The sequence below is a fragment of the Canis lupus genome, chromosome 8, assembly GCF_003254725.2.
Source record: "Canis lupus dingo isolate Sandy chromosome 8, ASM325472v2, whole genome shotgun sequence".
In the NCBI taxonomy this organism is placed as follows: Eukaryota; Metazoa; Chordata; class Mammalia; order Carnivora; family Canidae; genus Canis; species Canis lupus.
Window position 1 is genome coordinate 46,323,975 of NC_064250.1, and position 23,475 is coordinate 46,347,449.

Consider the following 23,475-nt stretch of genomic DNA (forward strand, 5'->3'; position numbering starts at 1 on the left):
GTCACCTGGCAATGGTTACCACATGGGCCATGAACTTCTAGTTCTAATTTCTGGCTATAGCTCTGGATTCCATAAGGGCCAAGCAGGTCTACAACACCTTGCAGAGGTGGGCACCTGGAGTGTAAGTGCCACAAGGGCAGGGCTGGTGCCTTTTTTCTCTCATTACCATACACCCACCACCTAGTCCAGGACCTAAGCCTCACGGCGAGCACACAATGAGCCTCTGTTGAACACTTGAATGAATGTCTACGGTATCCAATATGTCCCCAAAAAGTATCATGAGCTTTGTAGTGCAAAGGGCTCTGAACAACTCAAATGAGAAACACAAACATGTCCAGTGATAAGGGCCGGCCTGAATGACCTCTGAGGTCATCTGCAATGCCACGAGCCCTGGAGCCTGTCCTACTCGGGCAAGTAACTTCCCTGAAAGAATGCTAAACACTTTCTTCCTCGCCTCAGCTCAGCAGCCATAGTTGAAGTCTTCGGACTGTGCCCAGCACTGTGTGATCCTCCAGGAGGTAAGTGTACATGGAAGCCCAAACTGGGAATATGGGAAGGAACACAAGGGATGAACAACTAGGGGATTAGTGCCTAGGTGAGTAGGGACCCAAAGAAAAAAAACAAGAGAAATAATTTAAGATGCAGCACAGCCGTCCAGGACGCACACACTCATACAAACACAAAGATCCTCCTTCCAGATCCACACTGCACCCCCCCCCCACCCAACCCATCCCATCATTCTATGACAATGCTGCCTTGTGGAACAGAACAATAGGTACATTATGCCAACCTATAATTATCCTAGGAGAAGCGATAGTGAAGTCAAGGCATTACATGAAAGTTGGGATACTGGATACAATCCCATAAAAACAACAACAAAGCAACAATCCACAAAATCCCTAATTTAAATAAAGGCTAAAAGCTGCCCGGAGCCGGTACCCTTTCACATTTTCTATGAGGATGGGATTTTTTTTTTTTCTTTTCACTTGATTATTTAAGCACAAGGCCTTCTTTCACAGGAATTGGTAGAGTATTGGGGGCAGGGGTTGGGAAGCTGTATTTTTTTTTTCAATAAGGAAACAGAGAGTAAAGGAAGTGGAGGTCATGAGACAGTGCCAAAGCCACGGTGTGACCCCCCAGGCCGTCCTCAAAGGTAGCCAGCCAGGTCTGAGTCTACTCAGTGAGTCCAGTTCCAGTCACAGAAATTCCTTTCCACCACACCAACAGAACCCATGTCCAGGGACGTCGTGTAAAACACACAGAACCCTGGGTGGTATCCTGGAAAAGACAGTGACCAAAAAAAATAATCTGAATATCTGAGCTCCTATCTCTGCTATAACTAGCTGCTTCTGTGGTTTAGTCAAGGACTGTGTGCTCCATCTCTGCCACAGGTAAGCCATGGAGCCAGCAACTGAGGAAAATCACAAAGAGTCACTTTCCCCTCCGAGACTCAGTTTCCTCAGATGCAAAATGCACACACTCACACGTGCACACTCTCACACATGCCCTCACCAACCGCACGCTTCTGGACTCAAGGCCCTGGCGTGGGGCCGCACTGATGGAAGGCCATCTCCACGGGCCATCACTGAGGAAGGAGAGAGCCTGCCGCTTCTAAAACAGAGATGAAGCCGGAACTCTCCAAGCAAAGGAGCAGAAGCCGCCTGCCAGGGGCACGCAGGGTCATCTTTGTGTGTCCTGGTAAAAAGCAAGGGTGTGGAAAATCGATGGTTTATTTTTCAAGCACATCTCTAGTTTCTAAGCAAAGGTCTCTCTCCTCTTTCAAGGGGAGCCCTCCTCCTCCTGAACCACAGTCCCACACGCTCTGCCTCTCGTGGACCCAGTCAGCTCTCCTTCCCTCAAAGGCCCCCCTTCTTTCACCTTCTCTACACACTAACTAGGGACTGCACGAGAATGCCATCAATTGTCAAAGGGCCCTTCCAGCAACGATCCAACCTCATTCCTTGAATTTTCTGAAAAGCTCCTCAAAGATATAATATTCTCATCTGTCCATTCCCTTTAGAAGCCATTAACCAGGGGCACCTGGGCAGCTCAGTCCGCGAAGCATCTGACTCTTGATTTCAGCTCAGGTCATGATCTCAGGGTCCTCACTGGGCTGTGCTGGGCTCCACACAGCTTAGGATTCTCTCTCTCCCTTGGCCTCTGCCTCCCTAACCCCTGCGCTCTCTCTCTCTCTCGCTCTCTCTCTCTCTATCTCTCTCTCTCTCTCTCTCTCTCTCCTCTCTGTCGATCTCTCTCAAATAAATCTTTAAAAAAAAAAAAGAAAAGAAAAGAAACCATTAGCCATCCTTCCTCAGAAGCCACTGTTTCATACTAATTTCCTCCTTTTCCTAACAAATCCAAAGGCCACTTCTTGGTCATCCGCTGCTTGGCCAACATTTGATGGTATTGGTTGGCCATGTATTCTTTGAAACTCTCAGAACCTTGATTCTACTCATTTGTTTAGTTCTGTCAATGAACGTTCCCTCCATCCTGTGCTGGGTGGTGGGACAGGGCAATGACATGAGCCAGTCCTGATCTTTTGCTCATCTCTCCACATCTACTACTGTGGCTTGCCCTACGTCAGCCAAAGGGCTTTAAAGGACTTAACAAAGTCCAGTCCTGCAAACTTTGGAAAAACATTTTACACTGTAATAATTTTTCTCCTGGAAAACAAGAGAGCCTATTCTTGCAACTGACGCTATTCTGGAAGTGTGCAAAACCTGTGATAGAAGCACCACCAAACGACTCCTGAAATGTGGTATGATTTTGTGTGTCACTCTTCCCCAAGTCCTCTGCTCACTGTCCCCTCTCCCTTAGAGCTTTGCTGTGGACCTTATCACAGAGTTAACTGTCTCGGTCTCTAAGCTGTGACCATGGAAAGCTCTAAAAAAGACATGGAGTAGACTGGTCTCTCTTTCATTCCCATAACTGCCCAATGCTTAAATGTTTGTTGAAATGCAGCAAGAGCAAGGAGAAATTCAGCATCAAATCTCACATCTACACTATTCCACAGGATGCTCTGCACCTTTGGGAAACTGTCCCGGTTTAATTCTGGTCTGTCCTGTGGGCCTGGAGGGCTTGCCTACCTACAGGGTTGGGCTGGGGGGTGAGTTTTCTCTGACCTTGGGCATTGCGGAAGCCACCATCACACCACACTGAAATGTCCAAGCAGGACCCTGAAGCCAACACTCCACCTACTCAGGATACAAAGTTAATGAGTGTGTGTCACTTAGTAATTCTGTAATTGTCTTCCTTCCTTGCTGCATGCCCTTGGGCAAGCTCCTTATGTTATTTATCCCTGCTTTCTCATCAATAAAATAAAGACTATGCGTCTCCTAGGATTGTTAGGAGGATTTGACAAGCACTAGGGGAAGTGCCTAGGCTGTGCTTACTAAGGTAGCAGAGCCTCGATAAATACTTCATTATCATTACCATTATTATTGTTATTGACAGGTTAGAAAAGGTAAATGAACTTGACCCCAGTATAACTTAGATACCTTGTTTTTTTTTTTTTTAAGATTTTATTGATTAATGAAAGACAGAGAGAGGAGCAAAGACGGCTCCCTGCAAGGAGCCCAATTTGGGACTCAATCCCAGGACCCCAGGATCACAACCTGAGCCAAAGGCAAACACTCAAACACTGAGCCACCCAGGTGCCCCCGATACTGCCCTTTTGAATGGCCTAGTTTAGACCCAACGGCCTTTTGGCAATGCCTCAAAAAAAAAAAACAAAAAAAAAACAAAAAAAAAAAAAAACACTACACTTTCAGCCTTTAAAAAAGTACAAGGTAACATGAGAAACAGAAACTTCTCCTTCCCTTCCTGAGGTCACTCCACCCTAACCTCAGCGAGGGGAAAAGATAAGCTCAGACATGGGGTTAGGGATCCTGGTGGGGGTTAGGCATGGGGTAAAGTCTGGGAAGGGGGAAGGACCGAAGTTGGATAGAGGGTCCTGAAGCGGAGAGGTCAGAAATGGAGTAAAGGTCAACACTGGAGGTTGCGCAAGTGAGGAGAAATTTAGGACCATCTGATTGATGCTCATGTTGATCATTTTCACTTTTCATCCCCGCCCCCCACTATGGCGTCAAAACGCCCCACTTTATGAAGGTGGGAGGGGAGGGAAGGAGGGAAAGAAAGAAGAAACCTGAACTAAGTGAACGTTTTTAAACCAACAAGACATTTTGATTCAAAGAGTAAGTCACTACACTGGTCAAATCCCCTGGTCCTTTTCCACAAGCGGAGCTCACAAGCAGGACTGACAAGAAGGTTCTAGTAACTGGCTCAGCCTGCAGGATATAAAATGCTGGGTGAATTTTGCATTCCAAGGACAGAAGTTTTCCAAATTAAAATTTTAAGAGTGTATGAAAATAGTTCACCATTTACTCTTAGGATGAGGGAGCATGTAGACTGTCAGTCTAAAAATCCAAGCTAGCATTTTCAGGGATGCTGTCTATCCTGAGGGGGGATGGGGGGCAGGGGGGATGGCTTGTTGATTCTGTCCAGATCCCTGAGATCTTGGACCCAGAAAGAGAGAAGGGTCTGAATAACTTCTCCCACCAGGAAACCAGCCAGAGGTCTCTGAGCTTATAGGATGAACATTTCAAAAGCCATGACTTAAATTTTAATACTCTTGGGAGCTCAGGAATAATCCTGTTGATTTAAGTTCTAGCCCCAGCTACAGCACCTACTTGCTATGCAAACTCAGGAAAGTGATCTCCCCTCTCTGAGCCTCTGTTTGCTCCCCTGGTCCTTCTGGACAAGCTTAACTTAGCACTGCCTTTCAGCTCCAATATTAATTCCATCAAGAAATGTTCCCCGAGGGGCACCTGGGTGGCTCAGTGGTTGAGCATCTGCCTTTGGCTCAGGGTGTGATCCTGGGGTCCTGGGATCGAGTCCCATATCAGGCTCCCCGCAAGGAGCCTGCTTCTCCTTCTGCCTGTGTTTTCTGCCTCTCTCTGTGTGTCTCTCATGAATAAATAAATAAAATCTTAAGAAAAGAAAGAAGAAGAAAGAAGAAAGAAAGAAAGAAAGAAAGAAAGAAAGAAAGAAAGAAAGAAAGAAAGAAAGAAAGAAAGAAAGGAAAGAAAGAAAGAAAATGTTCACAGAGTACCTACTACATGCCAGACACCCTTCTAGATAGCAGCCATATAGCGGGTTCCAGCCTTCGTGGGGCCGACATTCTCACCCTGATATCCTATGGCTCCTAAGAGGCTGTGAAGACTACACCTTGCAAGATGTGCTTACATATCTCAGCCAGGGCTCCAGGAGATCAGACTTAAAGCTAATAGGTGATCAAGCCATTGCTGCCATAAACAGGACCACAGAACTTCTCCCTTCAGCTTTTTAATCTTAAGTTACTGAAATGTAGAGGAAAGTGAAGAGCATGAGGTAGACAGAATGTGTGCAGAGGAAGACAAAGTAGGGAGAAAGGAAGTGTGGCTCTAGACGGAGGCCCCATATTCCACTGGGCTCACGCTAAGATTTCACTTGGAAATACTGACTCCCTTTCAGTCGGTTCAGGGAACTTGAACTGAACATCATCACCCAACAGGGCTCAGTCCTGCCCAGCATGGCCCTGGCCACTGCCTGACACCAGTCCTGCTTCCTCCTACAAGGACCTTGGGCAGAGCACTGCAGGGACAGACCTGGGATCCACAGGTAAGAAGCCACAGGTCAACGCGGCCCGCACGAGCCACCCTCTCCCAACCCACATGCAACCCAGTTGCACCACCTCCCCTGGAGCTTTTGGGGCTCTCTATACCAGGGAGAAAAGGAGAGCATGGGGAGGCTGTGTAAAGGCAGGCTGCCCCATGTTTCAGAGCCCCATGTGGGGGACGAGGCAGGTTGTCAGCCTGGCGGGGAACCAGGGGAGAAGGCACTGGGGAAGTGGGGAGTGTGCAGGAGTCATGGTGGGGCACGCTCCTTGGGGATGTGGATGCCCAGCGCCATTCCACTCTCTTCTGGTTCAGTGGACAGCAGGAGCCTGACGTGCCCCTCCACCATCCAAGTAATGCTGACCCAAGCAAGCTCCCTCTACCCTCAGAGGCACCCCAAGAGGAGAGAAAAGAATTTAAGGTTCCAGAGAGGGTGTGAAGTCCCTCACTAGCTGAGTGACTTGGAGCATTTACATTTTCTTTATTTCCTTTCAAAACCTCAACTGTCCGTCTAGAAAATGAGGATAATGCAAATGATTACCTGCTTCTTCGGATTAGTGGGAGGAACAAGCAAGAAGAGTGGAAGGCACCCAGCATTGAGCCTGCTGCGCAGGAAGATTCAGTAGGCTCCTTATTATTTGGGGGACGGCTCTTCTAAATGCCTTCTTCCACACCAGCCCCTTCCTAAATTGCAGCTCGTCCTGGGGAGGATGTGAATGATGCCAAATGACAGCAGTGAAGCCTCCACCAAAGAAGGCAGGGCTGCCAAGGCCTCCCCGTGCTCCTTGTGACCAGCGCCAATGCTGTGGTCCAGGAACACACTCGGTGTGGATTCCACCACCTCAGAACACGTTTGGTGACATGCAAGCACCCAGGATGAAGAGGGGTGCACTTCCCACCAGGGACACGGTCTGGAGGAGACCGTGGTATAGGACACAAAGGATGGCAAGGGAGGAAGGAAGATGAAGAGAAGGTGAACCATATTCACCCCAGGGGGGTCTTGTATCAGCAGCTGTGTCCCCACATTTCAGAATTGTTAAAGGAGGTGGGTCATGCATATATGGGGTGAGTGGCTGGAAGAGAGGACCATGAAAGGGAAGGAGGTATGAAGAGTAAGAATGTGTACTACGTTGGAGCCTAAAACACACATGGAGCAACTCTGCTTCACAGGAGCTACTCAGAAGGGAAAAAAAACAGGGCAGCCTGGGCGTCTCTGTAGTTTAGAGCCGCCTGCAGCCCAGGGCCTGATCCTGGAGACCTGGGATCGAGTCCCGCATTGGGCTCCCTGCATGGAGCCTGCTTCTGCCTCTGTCTCTCATGAATAAATAAATAAAACCTTTAAATAAATATTTTTTTAAAAAAAGAAGAGGAAAAAAAATTACCTCTAGGAACAAAGATCTCCACCCACCCTGCAAATCCAGGAACGGTGGTAGAAAATGGGATCTCTCACCCAGCAACCACCCACATGTGCATCAGAAGAACTCTTTTCCCAGCAAGGCATGGCCTACCGCCTTGGCCTTCCTTGCCCTGGAGCTGGTTCCTGGGCTCAGAAGAGCCCTCCCCACCGTATTTGAAAAGAGGACCTCTGCACACGGGATTCATCACAGTGAGGTTGTTCAGGTGGGCCCTCATTGAATTTGACTGGTGTCCTGACGGGAAGGGGAAATTTGGACCCAGAGGTATGTATCCAGGGAGAACACCATGTGAAGATAAGGTAGGACAGGGGGCGACACTTCTAAAAGCCAGGGAACTCTGGAAACTGCCAGCAAACCACCAAAGGCAAAGAAGAGGCTCAGCACAAATCGCACCCCCCCGCCCCTGCTCCCATAGCCCTCAGAAAGAAGCAACCCGGGGCACCTGGGACGCTCAGTGGTTGAGCGTCTGCCTTTGGCTCAGGTGGTGATCCCAGAGTCCTGGGATCAAGTCCCACATCAGGCTCCCTGGAGGGAGCCTGATTCTCCCTCTGCCTCTGTCTCTGCCTCCCTCTGTGTGTGTCTCTCATGAATGAATGAATAAATAAATAAATAAATAAATAAATAAATAAATAAATAAATAAATATTTTTTTTAAAAAAGAAGCAGCAGCAGCAGCAGCCCTGCAAGCACCTTGATTCTGACTTCTAGTCTCCAGCACAGAAGCAATACATTCCTATTATTTAAACCACGCAGTCTGTACTTTGTTACAGCCACCCTAACAATCCGATACACCCACAGCCTTACTTGTCTTTGCCACATGGATCACCAATGTGGAAAATCAGAAACTTCCAGAAAGTCATCATATTTACTTTTCTAACCAACAAACCAGACATCACTGAGGAACTCAAAGATCAACTAAATGTAATCCTCCAGGGCACAGGTACGCAAATGTTTGTCACTTTACAGTTTACAAAACACTTCACAGGCATAGCCTCTTGTCCGTCCCCTAACTTCGTGTTGAGGTAGGGGGTGGACCACAGAATTCCCATTCTGCAGATGAGGATGGTAAGTTCTAGAGAGGTGGCCACTTGCCTCGGAGTGCTCAGTCACTAAGAGCAGGCAACTCCTGTGGCAAGGTCTTCCGAGTCCAGGAAGATGTCTGGTGGGCTTGCTTTCTTTTCTGGGGGTCTTGAATCCTCTTGCCTCTTCCACAAGTAGAAGCCCCCGCACTGAGGTGATTGGAAAGAAGTTTCGAGTATCCAAGATCTGTTCCAAGAAAGCTCCAGAAGGCAAAAAGGGAGGCCGGCCAGGGAGAAGAGAGACTGGCGCCCTCCACCCTCTTTTCTCACTGTCCCCACCACCCTCCTGGCCGCCTCCTCCTCCTCACCTCCACCCCCAGGCCCCTGACCACTTCTATCTCCCAGGCAGGCCAGGTTCCTGGTAACGGTGCCACCCAGTGTTGTCAAAATAGCAAGCAGCTGGAAAGAATTCCGGAACAAAATCTCTGCGCCTCTGCAGCCTTCTAAATGACTACAACTGTGGCAGTTAAACCTGCTAATGTGCTAAGCATTTTCTGGCAGGGCCAGGAGGCAGGGCTGGTGTGGTGGTAGCTGGGAGGGGCTTGCGGGCATCATCCTGGGCAAAGTAAGTCCCCAAAGGAGGTGGAGGCAAGGAGAACCAACCCAGAACGCTTCCCACGAAGTCACAGAGAGCCACCCGAGCTGCACTTGAGGATTCCTGGAGCACTGCTGGCCTGGTGGGCAGCGCTGGCCGGGCATCGAGGCCTTCCAGGCAGGAGAAGGGAACTCCCAGGCGGTGTGGGGGGAGGCACTTCTAGAATGCAGGTGACGATGGATATTTTTTCTGCTAATGCAGAGCACTGTATAATGCTGTCCACAAGGCTAGGCAGCCAGGGCCTGGCCCTATCTCTGTTTGCTTCTGAGTTGGCAGAGGCAGGGCCCATGGTGACCAAACAAAGGACAAGTCGCCAAATACCGAGAGGCATGCAGGCAAGAAGGCCTGAGAGGGGTCTGAGTACAAGGGTATGCGGAGTATCCCGGGGACTGGAACCAATAGGAGCGGGGTGGGGGTGGGGGTGGGGGGGGCACACGAGAACTTTCCTCCAGGACAGGCACACGCACAGCATGAGCTTCTCCAGGGTATCCTTGTTTTCAGGGGCTCTTTTGAAAATGGTTCAAAATAGGAGACCAGGAAGGGGAACAAACCCCCAAATCTGGGATCTCAGTGAGGTCCCAGTGTTTCTTCCTCCATGATGTCCTCCACTCTCCACTTCCTGGAGAAATCAGGGGGGTCTGAGAGAGTGAAGAGGGGAGGTTGGCGGTCAAAACTCAGCTCCGGGGAAGAATTCTTATTCTTTCCAGAGCCATGTGGCGATAGGAAATGGGGTGAGTGACAAAGCGGGTGCCGCCCAGGTGAGGGAGAGGTGGGGTCGTTCTGGGAACATATAAGCCAGTAAAACCCTGACATGATTCAATCTGGAGGGGAAAAAATCCCAGCTGATAGAAACTGCTGAGAGCTTGCAGCTTTTAAAGCCCTTCTAGCAAAAGGATCTTTGGAAGCTTTGCAAACCCTGACCACGCAGCCGGTCAGCCACAGCCCAGCCCACAGCGCCGAGAGTGTTTTTGCTAAATCAGAGCTAACCCACTCACAGATATCTAGTCCCGTCCTTCCCCTGGCTCCCATTCCTCTCTGGGTGCTGCTTTCCTCAGAAATTACGTTTTCCCAGAGCAGAGGGGAGAATGTTGCTGGGGCCCCAGCAGGCTGGCCAGCAACCTTGGCCCCACGGCTCCCGAGGCTGACCCTGGGCAAGGCATTTCACCTTTACGAGTCTCATTTTTTAATCTGCAGAAGTGGCAAGATGGAAGCTGCAGGTGTAGAGTTGGTGGGAAGATTGATGAGATCATGTGTTCAGGGGGCCAAGCACAGGTGGGGGAGGGGCGGCTCCCTGAGGCCTGGCCCCCTTCCTTCCCACCTTCCTCTCTGGCCCTCCGGCACCACATTCAATGTGAAGAGGATATAGATCAGTAGGAGTTTAAGTTAAAAGTTGGGGAGACAAAGGCATGCTTGTATAAAACAAGTACGAGTTTAATAGAAGCCCTTCTAACCCAGAACATCATTCCCTGTCCCTCACTTCCCCCCTCCCCCCACTCCCCCCCTCCACCAGCTGGTAGTCTCTTAGCTGCTAGACTTATTTTAGCAGGGTCACTATGTCATACAACTCTAGGTGAGTGCCATCCGTGTTCTATTCCCTGTGCTCTGAAGGGAGCCCCATTCAATAGACCAGCATTTGAATGGTACCCCCAGAGTCAGGCAATGTTGCAGCCCTACTAAAGTCCTCGCCTTCAGGAAACCTTTCTAAGGCTTCCCGTGCCTCTTCTTTCTTTGAATGCCAACAGCAGTTCATCTGTACTTCTCTTCTGGAGCTCATCAAACTCTGCCTTTATCCTACTGGGGGTGTGTGTACGTGTGTGATTCCCGCAGGGGCTAGATCTTACCCTTTTTATTCCTGCAGCACCTAGCACAATGCTAATTCATTTTGTGAGGCCAGCATTACCCTGGTACCACAACCAGTCAAAGACATTACAAAAAAAAGGAAAAAAAAATTTTTTTAATTTTAAAAACCTTAACCCTTACCTCACACCCTATAAAAAAGTTAACTCAAAATGGATCATACAGCTAAATGTAGAACTAAAACTACAAAACTTCTATAAGAACAACTGAAAGAAAATCTTTATGAACTTAGGTTAAGCAACATGTTCTTAGGATACAGAGAGCTCAAACCATTAAACCAAAAATTGATATATTGCACTTGATTAAAATTTAAAATGTCTGCTCTTGGAAAGGCACTAACATGAAAATAAAAACACAAGCCACGGACCAGGAGAAAATATTTGCAAAACATATATCTGATAAAGGATGTGTAGTCAGAATATATAAAGAACTCTTAAAACTCAATAATAAGAAGACAAATGACCCAATTTTTTTTAATGGCTAAAAGCACTGAACAGACATTTCACAAAAGAAGTAATACAGATGGGCCAAAACGCCTGTGAAAAAAGGTTCAACATCATTAGTCATCAGGAAAATGCAATTAAAATCACAATGAGATACCACTAAACATCTATTATGATGACTAAAATTAAAAAGACTGACAATGCCAAGCACTGGCAAGGATATAGAATGACTGGAACTCTCATGCACTGCTAGTGGAAATGCTAAACGGTACACCCACTTTGGAAAGCAGTTTGGCAGTTTCTTACAAAGTTAAATATACACTTATGACCTAGCAATTCTACTCCTAGGCATTTGCCCAAGAGAAATGAAAACATATGTCCACATAAAGACCTGTATACATAAATGTTCAGAGCAGCTTTATTCATAATAGCCACAACTTGGAAATAGCCCAAAATGTTCATCAATTGGTAAATGAACAAGCAAGTTGTGATGTATCCATACAATAGAATGCACCCATACATGCAATAACATGAATGCTTCCTCAGTGCATTGCATTCGTTTCCTATTGCTACTATAACAAATTCCACAAACTTAGTGGCTTAAGACATGACAAATTCATCTTATTGTTCTGGAGATCAGAAGTCCAAAATCAGTTTCACTAAGCTAATGTCAAGGTGTCAGCAGGACTGGTTCCTTCTGGAGGCTTTGTGGAAAAAACCTGTTTCTTCATCTTTTTCAGTTTCTAGAGACCACCCGCATTCCTTGGCTCTTGTCCCTTCCTCAAAGCCAACTCAGCTTGAAGGAGGAGTTTGACAAAGGCACAGAGGCATAGTGAGTTTGAACTTCTAAGCAGTTCCATATTTCCAGGGTGTATAATGCGACATTTCAAAGATAAGGAAACTGAGATTCAAAGAGATTAAGTGTCTCACCCCAGGTTTTGGACATGGTAAAAGTCACATTCAAACTCAAGGCCCCTGAATCTAAATACAGACTTTTTCCCAGTACATGTGAGCCCTCAGACTTTCCCACTTCGACCTTAAAGACTTCCAGCCTTAGAGGTTGGATGGGCATCTTTCCCATGTCTCAGAGACCCTAACCCCCCTGCCCCTCCCCCACTCCACCAGAGACAACCCCTGCCTCTGTACTCCTCCTCTTCAGCAGCTCAGCCTATGGAGTTGGCATGACCCCAGGTCTCCCCATCTCCCCATCCTGGGACCATCCAATTCTCACCCCCCGGTTTGATGAAATTATAATTTTAAGAAGTATTATTTGCATCCTGCTTTATATTTGTCAGCACTCTCTCACTTAGGTTATTTTATTTGGCCTTCCCCATTGTGTGAGGCTAAGAGTACAGATATTACCAAGCCCATTTAACATATAAGAGAGCTGAGGTACTGAAAGTGGGCGCAGGCTGACCACATTCACACAGCAAGTAAGGCAAAGCCAAGATCAAAATCTTCTCCAGGCTTCTCCCTCCCCACATCACAAGTGCCTATTAATTCAGAGAATAGAACTGAGATGAGCCTCCTAACTGAACTGAGCTTCACCTTTCTCATCCATAAGACAGAAAGTGGGATAATATCTGCCCTGCCTATCACACCAGCCATAAAAGAAAAAAAAAGAGAGAGAGAGAGAAAACAAAGAAGAAATAGTATGTAAAAGCACTCTGGAAACTTTAACATGTACAAAATATAAGGAACTATTCTAATCATACTCTCAAGGAAAGTCACAAGTTTTCTCTATAAGTTTCTTTTTATCCCTCTGAAACCAGGTTCTCCTGCTTTCTTACTTCCTGGTCAAGTACAGAAGTTCTAGCCAGCACCTCAACATGAACCTCAAGGTCAATCTTTAATTCCTCCTTCCAGCTTCACTCTTTCTAAGATCAAGAACTGGCCATTCCCTACTCCTGACCCCATCCCATCCTCTCCGTCACAGTTTGTCCCTGCTTAAAGCTAGAAATGGCCAGCACTCACTTTCAGTTGTCACGCCTCTGGTTCTCCCCAGGCAGAACCAGCCTATATGATGCTAAAGTGGCTCATGACCACTCTACCCCTGACCAGTGCACAGAGTCCAGGGGTCCCCCGGGAACTGGCTTGGCCAGCCTCCTTGGCTTGTCTCCCACAAATGCTCCTCCCCAGAATCCTCTCCAAATTCAAGTGGCCCCCATCTCCCAAAAGCTCTACCCTCTTCCCTCTTTATGTCCCCACTAAGAACTCCCCTTCCCAGTATTATTCACTTAGCTGGGGGAGGGGAGGGAAAAGGAAATCAAATTAGTCTCTCAACTCTTAAACCCAAACATACTCTGTGAATCGAAGAACTGAGGGGGGAAAAAAAGAAGAATCCAGTAGACTATATAGGTGAATATCCACATGATAGGGGGATGAAATTTCTAAGCTAAATAGCAATGGGATAAATCAGAGAGTAACAAAGGAAACACAGTTGACTCTTGAACAATGCAGGAGTTGGTATGCTGACTACTATTAGCCTGTTACTGACCTGAAGGAAGTCTTACTGATAAAATTGTTTTGTATATGTATTACGTACTATATTCTTAAAACAAAGTAAGCTAAAGAAAAGAAAATGTTATTAATAAAATCATAAAGAAGACAAAATACATGTATAATACTGTACATATATTTATCCCAAAAAATTCCACATGTAAGTGGACCTGCACAGTTCAAACCCAATGTTGCTCAAAGTTCAACTGTTATAGTTAATATCTACTTATGTTTACTTGTACTTATTTTATCTGAATAGCAATATTAAAAATAAATAAATAAACCTCAGACTTTACCTCATATAATACATATCCACATACACACACATGAAAACCCCAAATGGACCATAGAATTAAAGCAAAAGCTAAAATTATAAAACTTCCAAAAGAAAATATAAGGAAAAATCTTCATGGCCCTGATGTAGGCAAAGACTGAGGATACAAAAAGCAAGAACCACAAAAAAAGGGAAAAAAAATAACTTAGACCTTTATCAAAATTAAAAATTGCTGCTCCTCAAAAAAAAAAAATTGCTGCTCCTCAAAAGACACCGCTAAAAATAGGACTAACGGTTGTACAACAGGTAAATGTAATTAATGCCACTGAATTGTACATTTAACATAAGTAAAATGGCAACTTTTATATATATTTTATCACAATTTAAAAACAAAACACTGTTAAGAACATGAATAGGCAACTGAGGGCTCATGGAACATATATATGACAAAAGACCTATATCCAGAGTATAGAAAGCAACTCAGTAATAAGAAGGCAATTCTTTTTTCAACTGGGCAAAAATTTGAACACACTTTTCACAAACACAGAAGAAGCACGTGAAAATATGTTCAGTATCATTAGAGCATCATTAGTCATCAGGAAAATGCACATTAAAACTACAAGGAGATACCACTCAGACCCACTAAAATGGCTAAAATTAAAAAGATTAATAATATCAAATGCTGGTAAAGATATGTAGCTACCAAAATGTTCATACGTTGCTGATGGAAATATAAAATGGTACAACCACTTTGGGAAGAGTTTGGCAGTTACTTAAAACAAAAAAATACATGTGCTTGCCATATGACTGAGCAGTTTCATTTCTGAGCATCTACTCAAGAGAAATGGGGGGAAAAATACATCCACAAAAAGACATACACACAGATGCTTATAGCAGCTTCATTCATAATAACCAAAAACTGGAAGAAACCCAAATGTCCATCAACTGGTGAATGGATAAAAATTGTGTCATATTCATATAATGGCATATTCTCAGCAATAAAAAGGAACTACTACCATATACAATAACATGGATAAATGTTTTTTAAAAAGCATATATCAAGGACACCTGGGTGGTTCAGCAGTTGAGCTTCTGCCTTCGGCTCAGGGCTCCCTGCAGGGAGCCTGCTTCTCCCTCTGCCTGTGTCTCTGCCTTTCTCTCTGTGTGTCTCTCATGAATAAATAAATAAATCTTCTTTTAAAAAAGCATATATCAAAAAAAAAAAAAAGCATATATCATATGATTCTATTTATATGAAAAGTTTAGAACCAGCAAAACTAATCTATGAGTGACAAAAAGTAGATCAATGGTTGCCTGGGACCAGAAATGGAGTGAGCTGCAGAGAGACACACGGAACTTTTAGGGAATAACAGAAATACTCTATTGTGGTTGTGGTTTCATGAGTCTATACATTTTTCAAAACTCATAGAACTATATACTTAAAAATGAGTGCACTTGATTGTATGTAAATTTTACCACAATAATGTTGGTTTAAAAAGAACTTTTCAAAAGTCAAACCACAAACTGTTGAAAACATTTGCCAAACATAAAACAGATATAATAAACAAATATCTTTAATATATAAAGTGCACATATAAACAAATATAAAAAGCATTAAGATGTTAATAGATTAAAGGCCAAAGGCCACAAGCCACAAAACAGAAAATAAGAATAGCTTATAGGTAAATAAAAACTTAAATCAATGAAACACCATATTCCACTTACCAAATTAGCAGAAGTTTTTTGTTTGTTTTAGTAATATACTACTAGGGCAAGATGGGCACTCTGCTGGCAAAAATATCAATCGATACATTCTGGAACACAATTTTGCAATAAGGACTCAGGACCTTAACAATCTCCAGATTATTCAACCTATTTTTAGAAACCTAGGCTGGGGCAGCCCGGGTAGCCCAGCGGTTTAGCTCCTGCCTTCAGCCCAGGGCCTGATCCTGGAGATCCTGGAGACCTGGGATCAAGTCCCACATCAGGCTCCCAGCATGGAGCCTGCTCCTCCCTCTGCCTGTGTCTCTGCCTCTCTCTCTCTCTCTCTCTCTCTCTCTCTCGAATAAATAAATAAAATCTTTAAAAAAAAAAAAGAAAAGAAAAGAAACCTAGGCTAAAGAATAATCAAACAGGAGTAATCAAAATTAGAGATCTTCATGTGAGAATTTTCATTACTGACTTAGAATAAGCCATTGGGCTGAGTAAATATGGATACATCAATATAATAAAATATCAAATATTTGTTGATAGGAACTTAATAAATATTTCTTATATGTACTCAATTTATACACTATTTAAAAACTTTAAGGAGATGGATAGATGATGGGTAGAGAAACATATATAAAAATTTTTCATTCAGCAAAAATTGGAAATCCCCTAACTGTCCATCAAAAGAGGAGAAGTCAAATGAATCATGGTGGGGCGCCTGGGTGGCTCAGTCAGTTGAGCATTCCACTCTTGGTTTCAGCTCAGGTCATGATCTCATGGGTCCTGGGATCAAGCACTACACAGAACCACCCACCCCCCGCCCCCAGGCTCCATGATCAGCAGGGAGTCTGCTCGAAGATGCTTTACTTCTGCACCCCCACCCCACTTGTACATGCTCACATGCTCTCTCTCTCTCAAATGAATAAATAAATCTTAAACTAAAATAAGATAAATCCACGCATAGAAATACTATGCATCTGTTAAAAATGGGACAGACATACTGCTATTGATATGGAATAATCTCAAGATGTATCATTAAATTTAAAAGGCAAGTTGCAGAACAGGGCACTTGGAATACAACTATTGGAAGGCAGGGGAGGAAGAATAGATATAAATTTATGCTCATAGACCTCTCCAGAAAGATAGAGGAAAAAATCAAAATGATAACAGTAGTTGGCTCTGTGTTGGAGAACTAGGGTCTAAGGATGAGGAATAGGGATGGGAGGGAGGCTTAGATTTACTATCTTCTGATTTACTCTGCTGTAATTTTTGACTTTATTATACAGAGATCTTTTTCAAAAAAGAGGGAAAGAAACCACACACACAGCTTATTTAAAAGAAGGAAGGGGAGTGTTATGAGTTGAACTATCTCCCTCAAAATGTATATGTTGAATTCCCAGCCCCCAGTGTTTCATGTCTCACAATGTGATCTTAGTTGGAAATATGGTCACTGCAGATGTAATTAGTTAAGATGAGGTAATTAGGATGGGCTCTAATCCAATATGTCTGATGTTCTTATAAAAAAAAGAAAATTTGGACACAGAGGCATGCACACAGAGAGAACACCATGTGAAGATGAAGGCAGAGATTGAGGTGATGCTTCTAAAAGCCAAGGGACACCAAAGATTGCCAGCAAAGCACCAGAAGCTAGGAGAGCCCTCCCTCATAGCCCTCAGAAAGACCTGCCAACAGCTTGATCTTGGACTTCTGGCCTTCAGAACTGTGAAGCAATAAATTTCTATTGCTTAAGATACTCAGTTTGTGGTACTGTATCGCAGTAACCTGAGCAGACTAATACACGGATGAATATTAACATGAAATCAAACCAAAAAATGATAAGGTTCACGAAAATCAAACTATCCATCCTAGAAATGAATATCACCAGCATCTTATCCCATAACCAACCCATCACCTAACCCCACTCTCACACCTGTAGCTCTGGAGTAAATGCTTTTCTCACTCTCTCATGCTTGGTCGCGCTCTCTCTCTCTCTCTCTCTCTCTTTCACACACACACACACACACACACACACACACTCAATTTGAAAATGTAAAACAACAGAGGCATCTGACTTTTTTACAATCCCATGCATCAATACTATACCACTCACCTAGGGGAAACAGACCATTGCCCAGAATAGTGTTGAATTAAAGGCACTGGAAGAAAAGAATATACCAGAAAAACCCTTGGTAACTCTTATTTGTCTATGGAATGGAAACTATCCATTCTGTCAGTGCCCAAGACATCTTCAAAAAGGAAGCTATAGCTTTCACAACTGTACTGTATTCTATCAACACTCAGGGATTCAAGGGACACCCAGCTGTGCACCCAAAATAGAGGCTCTCCCAGAGCAGGAGCACTTACAGCAAGATTCTGTACCACCTGGGTGCAGAGCACCACACCTCCAGGGTAGGCTCCAGATTCCCACCAAGATCTCATCAAAGTTCCCAGTAGTCTTTGCTCTCATCAGGCTAGAATCCTTTCAAGAGGCCTTTCTTATCCTCCTCCCTATTTCTGCCAGAAAGCAAAACAGAAGGACAAAATCTTGGTCATAAAAACCAAGTGAGCCCAGCGGGTGGGGGTGGCAGGAGGGGTTATAGGGAAGGTTTTAAGCTCATAAGACCCTTTAGTTGAGGTTTCAAAATGACAGCTAACTAAAGTCCATTTGGTCTAAATCTGCTTACCCAAACCTCCCCCACGCCATTCCCCAAGAGGTGTCCATGATTTCTAGCACAGCTACCTGCAGACGGGGAGTCTGGCTCTCCTTTCTTTCAAATACTAGGGAAGTGGGACCACAAAGATTAGCTCCCAGTGCAGAGAAGAAGCTAGAAGGGGAGAAAGAAGGGGAGAAAGAGGACCTTCACGGCAGCATACAAGGACATGGCGGGCTCGCCCCATCCCATATCTCAGCTATTATGCATTCCCAACTGGCTTGGCCAACATCCAGAGAGACTCCAGGCTGGTGAGTCTGTGAATGTGAGGCAGAGATAAGCGATGCGGAGAGGGGGAGCTCACCCACGGTTATATATGGGCTGTAGCGCTGCTATAGCAAGGAGCCAAGGGACTCTTCCATTTCCAAGACATTTCTGCACTCAGTCCTCTCCCCAAGATTAAGAATTCTCCTTCTTGGCTGCCTCTCTCTCCCTGGAACGTAACTAAGCAGCTTGAGAACATGAAAAATTGGGGGTTTGGGTATGAGTTTTTAATGTGTTAAAATCACATTGACCCTGGATCCTTGTTTGCAATAAAACCAGGAGAGTAGGACGCTCCTTTCTTTTCTCTGGTAGGGGCCACTCTCTGGCCCTGCCCTCGGCCAGGAGTAGGCTTTGGGAGCTCAGAAAAGGTATGCTTCCTTCTAGGAGGAGGCTGGAACTTTGGGGAAGGGTGGACGCATGTGGACAGCTATGGGAGGAAGGTCGCTGAGGAGAAGGAACAACATGAGCAAAGCCTCAGAAGGGATGGCTCTCGTCCAGGCAGTGAAGACAGAAAAGTCTTACAAAAACCGAGGGATCTGCTGCTAGGAGCTTATCCACCCTCACCAACCCCAGGACATCTCTGAGTGCGTCCTATGTACCCTCCAAAGAGCAAAATCCAGCAACACAGGGACCTAGCAAAGTCTAGAGGAAAGGAATGTCTGCCCCAAGCCTTGCCCCAGGGTCAGACGCCTGGAAAAAATTCCTGGGATTATTTGGTGTTGTCTAAGATGGATTTGGAGCCACCGGGACTGATGAGAGATGTGGCTTTGGATGGGGGCTGCGGGGACTGGTCTGTGGCAAGCTGAGGACAACTTCATGTCTCAAAACTTGCCTGAGCTGTTCACCAATCTGAATCTGCCTTCCTTCCTCTTCCCTATTCATTGAATTCCTTTAAAACCATCTCTCCTCCGAAGATCCCCTGAGCCCCTCATTCAGAATTAATCCACTGTCCCTCATGCTCCTCCAACAAGAGCTTGTATCTCGATTTCCAGGTAGGCTTACCTGCCTTGTCCTATAATTAGTCTCACACCCCTCTAGGTATACTCTCTCAATGACCAAGAACTGGGTCTTACAAATCTTTTTGACCCCTTAGCACCCACTTCTCTAGAGCAGCCACTCAGTAAATACTTATTTGGAATTGAATACATAGAGCCCTAAGGAGTGACTGGGCAGTGGCCGACATGTCTCATCCCTACATCCATTCATTTATTTGTTCAGCAAATTTGTGAGTGTCCACTATCTGCCAAGCTGGTTAACTCTCTTGCCAAGCACATTGCAACCCTTTAATCAAGCAGCTAAAAAGTAAGTTTCAGTACCTAGGCTTTAGTGTGAGTCTTCTTTGCAGATCCAGGACATAGAAAATTCCACAGGATCCCTGAATAAAAACCTGACCACTACAGGGTGGCGGCAACCTACATCCCAATGCCCTCAGGAAGGATCTGGGGAGAGACAGGTTGTCTGGGATGTGGGTGAGGACTCTCAAGGACTCTGCCCAGCCCATCTGGGAGAAGCCTAGATGTGCCTATCACAGAAGATGGCAGAGGTAAGATAGCCCATTTGTCTATGTATACAGTATTCTGGGGATGCTCAGGGGAGGAGCTGGGAATTTGGGGTGGGGAGAGAGCTCTAGAAAGTCATCTCAGCAGAGCAGATGTGGTCCTGGATGGGGGAGGATCTGCTGAAGGTCATGAGAAAAGTCTGCCCTGCTCAGGGATTGATAAGTGCAAATTATTGAAAAAGCTGGTGTGTCCAGGAACTGTTCTGCTATAGGGGGGAAACTAGGGGTGTGGGAAGAGACAGAGGGTAGGTTAGGGAAAGCCACTTACTCTGGGTCTCTTTCAACTCCAAAATTATAGGATTCTAATCTGAACCTCCCCTGCCAACAACTTGAAAAAGTTGTCTGAGACCAGGGACATTTGGAGAGAAAGTTGAATAGTAAGTCAAATAATAAACCAAAAAGAAATCCTGAAGTCAAAACAAGGGATAAATTTTCCTTATCTCTCTAAGACATGCATCAAAGCAGCTAGCTGCTGTCTGACCAGCCTGGGAAGATGATCATGGTTTTTAATGGCCTGTAAACAATAGGACCAGCCTCTGTAATAATGTTGAACCAATTAATCCTTTAGGCTTCCTCCCTGCACCCTGCTGACTCCCCCCTGCCCCTGCTCTGAGACTAAGCAACCATCAGGAGTCTGGAAGTAGAGGGATCCAACCTCAAGACTCAAAGCCTAGATGATTTGTGGAGAAGAATCAAATCTGTGGGAGAGAGTGACGGCTCCCAGAGGGAGTGTCAAAGAAAATTGCCTCTAACCTGATCTGGGTAAAAGGAAGAAGACTCCTTTCAGAGAATATGAAGAACAAGAGACATGATGCACTAAGGAATTGGCACAAGACATAAATTTTGTTCCTACATGGTGAGCCCATTCATTTATTCAGCAAACATTCGTGTACTCCTACTGTAGTGCAAGACACCTGTACAAGGTACAAAAGTATACAAAGAAAACAACTCCCCTCAATGGAATTAGTGTGGGAAGTGGTACTGGGAATAAGGCATATTCACAGATTTGGATAATAAAAGTTAGTACAGTAGTATTTGCAAAGTGCTACACAAGTCCAGACCTTTCTTTTCATTTCTTTGTTTTTTTCTTTCTTTGATGCACTACGTTTAATCTGGGTGATTGGGGCTGATGTTATTAGAAAAAAACAGAGGAATTAGAAAGAGGAGAAAGAAAATGGGACAGAAAAGAGAAAGGAAACCAAGCCCTCCTTCCTGCTTCCTTCAGCCCAAGTTCTGGGAGAGCAAAGGACCAGTTGTCACAAGAGGTCTCCAAGCAGGTCCAAGCCACCAAGTCACAATTCAAGGCACGTATCCTCCTGTATCAACAAAGCATATTTTTGCTGAATTGCACAAAATTCTGGCCATCTGGAGTTTTCTATTTGATATACCAATTCCCAGTACCTGATAACCGTGTGCCCTTTCCTCAGCAATATTGCATATATGTGCACAAGCACATGTGCACGCATGCTAACGTCAATATAATGAAGGAAAGTCAAAGGTTTTTTTCATCTGTAGCCCAAAAGTTAACACCTTCTCCCTTTGAAAACAATGACAAATACATGTACTGCATGCGTGTAGCCTCTCATTTTTCAGTTCTTCAATAAATACTACTTTATGTGCATGCCACTAGCAACCTTGGGTGGTAAACGAAGGAACACCTTTATCATCTCCACTTTAAATTTTCTTCCTTTATCCCTTTGTTTTCTACTCAAGAATGGTTGAACAGCGACCATGTGCCATGACTGTGCTGGGTATGAACTTTTCCAGGCAGAATGAGACAAAGGCAAGCCCTGCCTTCAACAGGGTCACAGGCCAAGGCAGGAGAGAAACTGGGAAATGTGCTCCACCCCAAGGACCTGAAGCAGCTTCCAGAGGAAATGATGGAGACAAACCATAAAAGGCTACTATGATTTTGCCAGGTAGAAAAGAGGGAAAAGAGATTCCAGGGAGATGGGTCAGCAGTTTGTGCTCAGAGAAGAATCAGCCATCTGGTGTGTCCAGACAGTGGGGTGAGTGGCGGTGAAGGGCAAAGAATGAGAAAGGAGACTGAGGAGGTTGGCTGGGCCCAGACCATTGAGCCAAGAAAGCCTTGCCAAGGAGTTTGGACTTTATCCCATGGGCAATGAGGAAACCACTGAGGGTTTGAAGCAGAGGCAGGTGACACAATCAGATTTATGTTTTAGCAAGATTATTCCGGCTGCTGGGTGGAGAATGCACTGGAATAGGAAAGGACTGGGCAGACTCTAGAGATATTTCCAAAATAGAATAGGACTGAGTGCCCCATTAGAGTTAGGAAGGAAAAAGAGGTGTCAGCTGTCAGGCTTGAGGGGCCCTCATTCAAGACAGGAAACCAATAAGAAAGCAAGAGGCAGAGAAATTAAAGTACCTTGCCTAAGGTCTCATAAATTACTGGATGGCAGACCAAAGCGAGGAACTCAAAATTCTTTCCAGTAAAAACCCCTTGGTTGGCCATGTTGGCATCAACTATGACTAAACTGAGCCGTTGACTGCCAGGCTCTTTCCTTGTTCTCTACTTGTTTTATGCACGTACACTTCTTGTCCTAGGAAGGTTATAAGCTCATCAAGGCAGTTTCTTTTGACCTCTCCTAGGGCCTGGCACCGCAGTAGGCACTAAGTGGTCAATGAATGTTTGTTATTAAAGCAAACCCCAGGAGCCCAAGGGCACCCTAGGCATTGTCTTACATGCAACACAAGACACTTTCTTTTGTCAATCCTTAACAAACAGTATTTGTAAAACATAATTCCTAGATCAAATAATTCCTAGAGGTTTAGATTTCATAGTCCAGGAAATTTGTAACAACAATAAAAAATAGAGGGATCAACAGTCTTGTCCATTTTTTTAATTTTGTCAAATAAGGACAATCTAAAACCCAACCACCATCTACTAACTGCTTTCTACTACTTTGTTTCATAAAATAAAAAACATTTAATACATATCCCTAAAGTCAGAATAATATAAGATTAAGGATAATCCTTCAAATTAAATCAGAGTTCCCCAACTTTAGCACAACTGATACTTTAGGCCGATAAGTCTTTGCTCTGGGGAGAAAGGAGGACCATAAGGGACTGTCCTGGGCACGGTGGGGCATTTAGCAGCAGCCCTGGCAGTAGCGCATCCCAAATTGTGCTCACCAAAAAATATCCCCAGGCATTGCCAAATATCCCCTGAGGGCAAAATCATCTCAGCTGAGAACCACTGAATGAAACAAAGCCTTATTAAAACTCTAATTCTATTGGGCTTACCTTTTAGACCAGTGAAAACTTTAGCACAGACAGGCTTCAGCCCATAAACCAAAGGCACAGGGGCTAAGAGGCTGGGATATAAAATCAGACTTGAACTCAAATCCCAGTGACTGCTCTAAATCTCCCTCTCCTCTCCTGAAGAAGGAGGACAGC

General features: G+C 45.0%; 1 protein-coding gene and 1 long non-coding RNA gene across 7 annotated transcripts in view; one reads left to right on the plus strand and one right to left on the minus strand.

Annotated features, from left to right (window-relative positions):
• Positions 1 to 23,475, minus strand: part of DPF3 (double PHD fingers 3) — a 260,012-nt gene that overhangs the window by 183,532 nt on the left and 53,005 nt on the right. The window lies entirely within an intron of this gene.
• LOC112656878 (uncharacterized) lies at positions 153 to 22,523 on the plus strand. The gene is made up of 4 exons (XR_003134717.3): positions 153 to 518; positions 18,885 to 19,492; positions 19,846 to 20,043; positions 20,627 to 22,523. It is a non-coding gene; the product is annotated as an uncharacterized LOC112656878 (long non-coding RNA).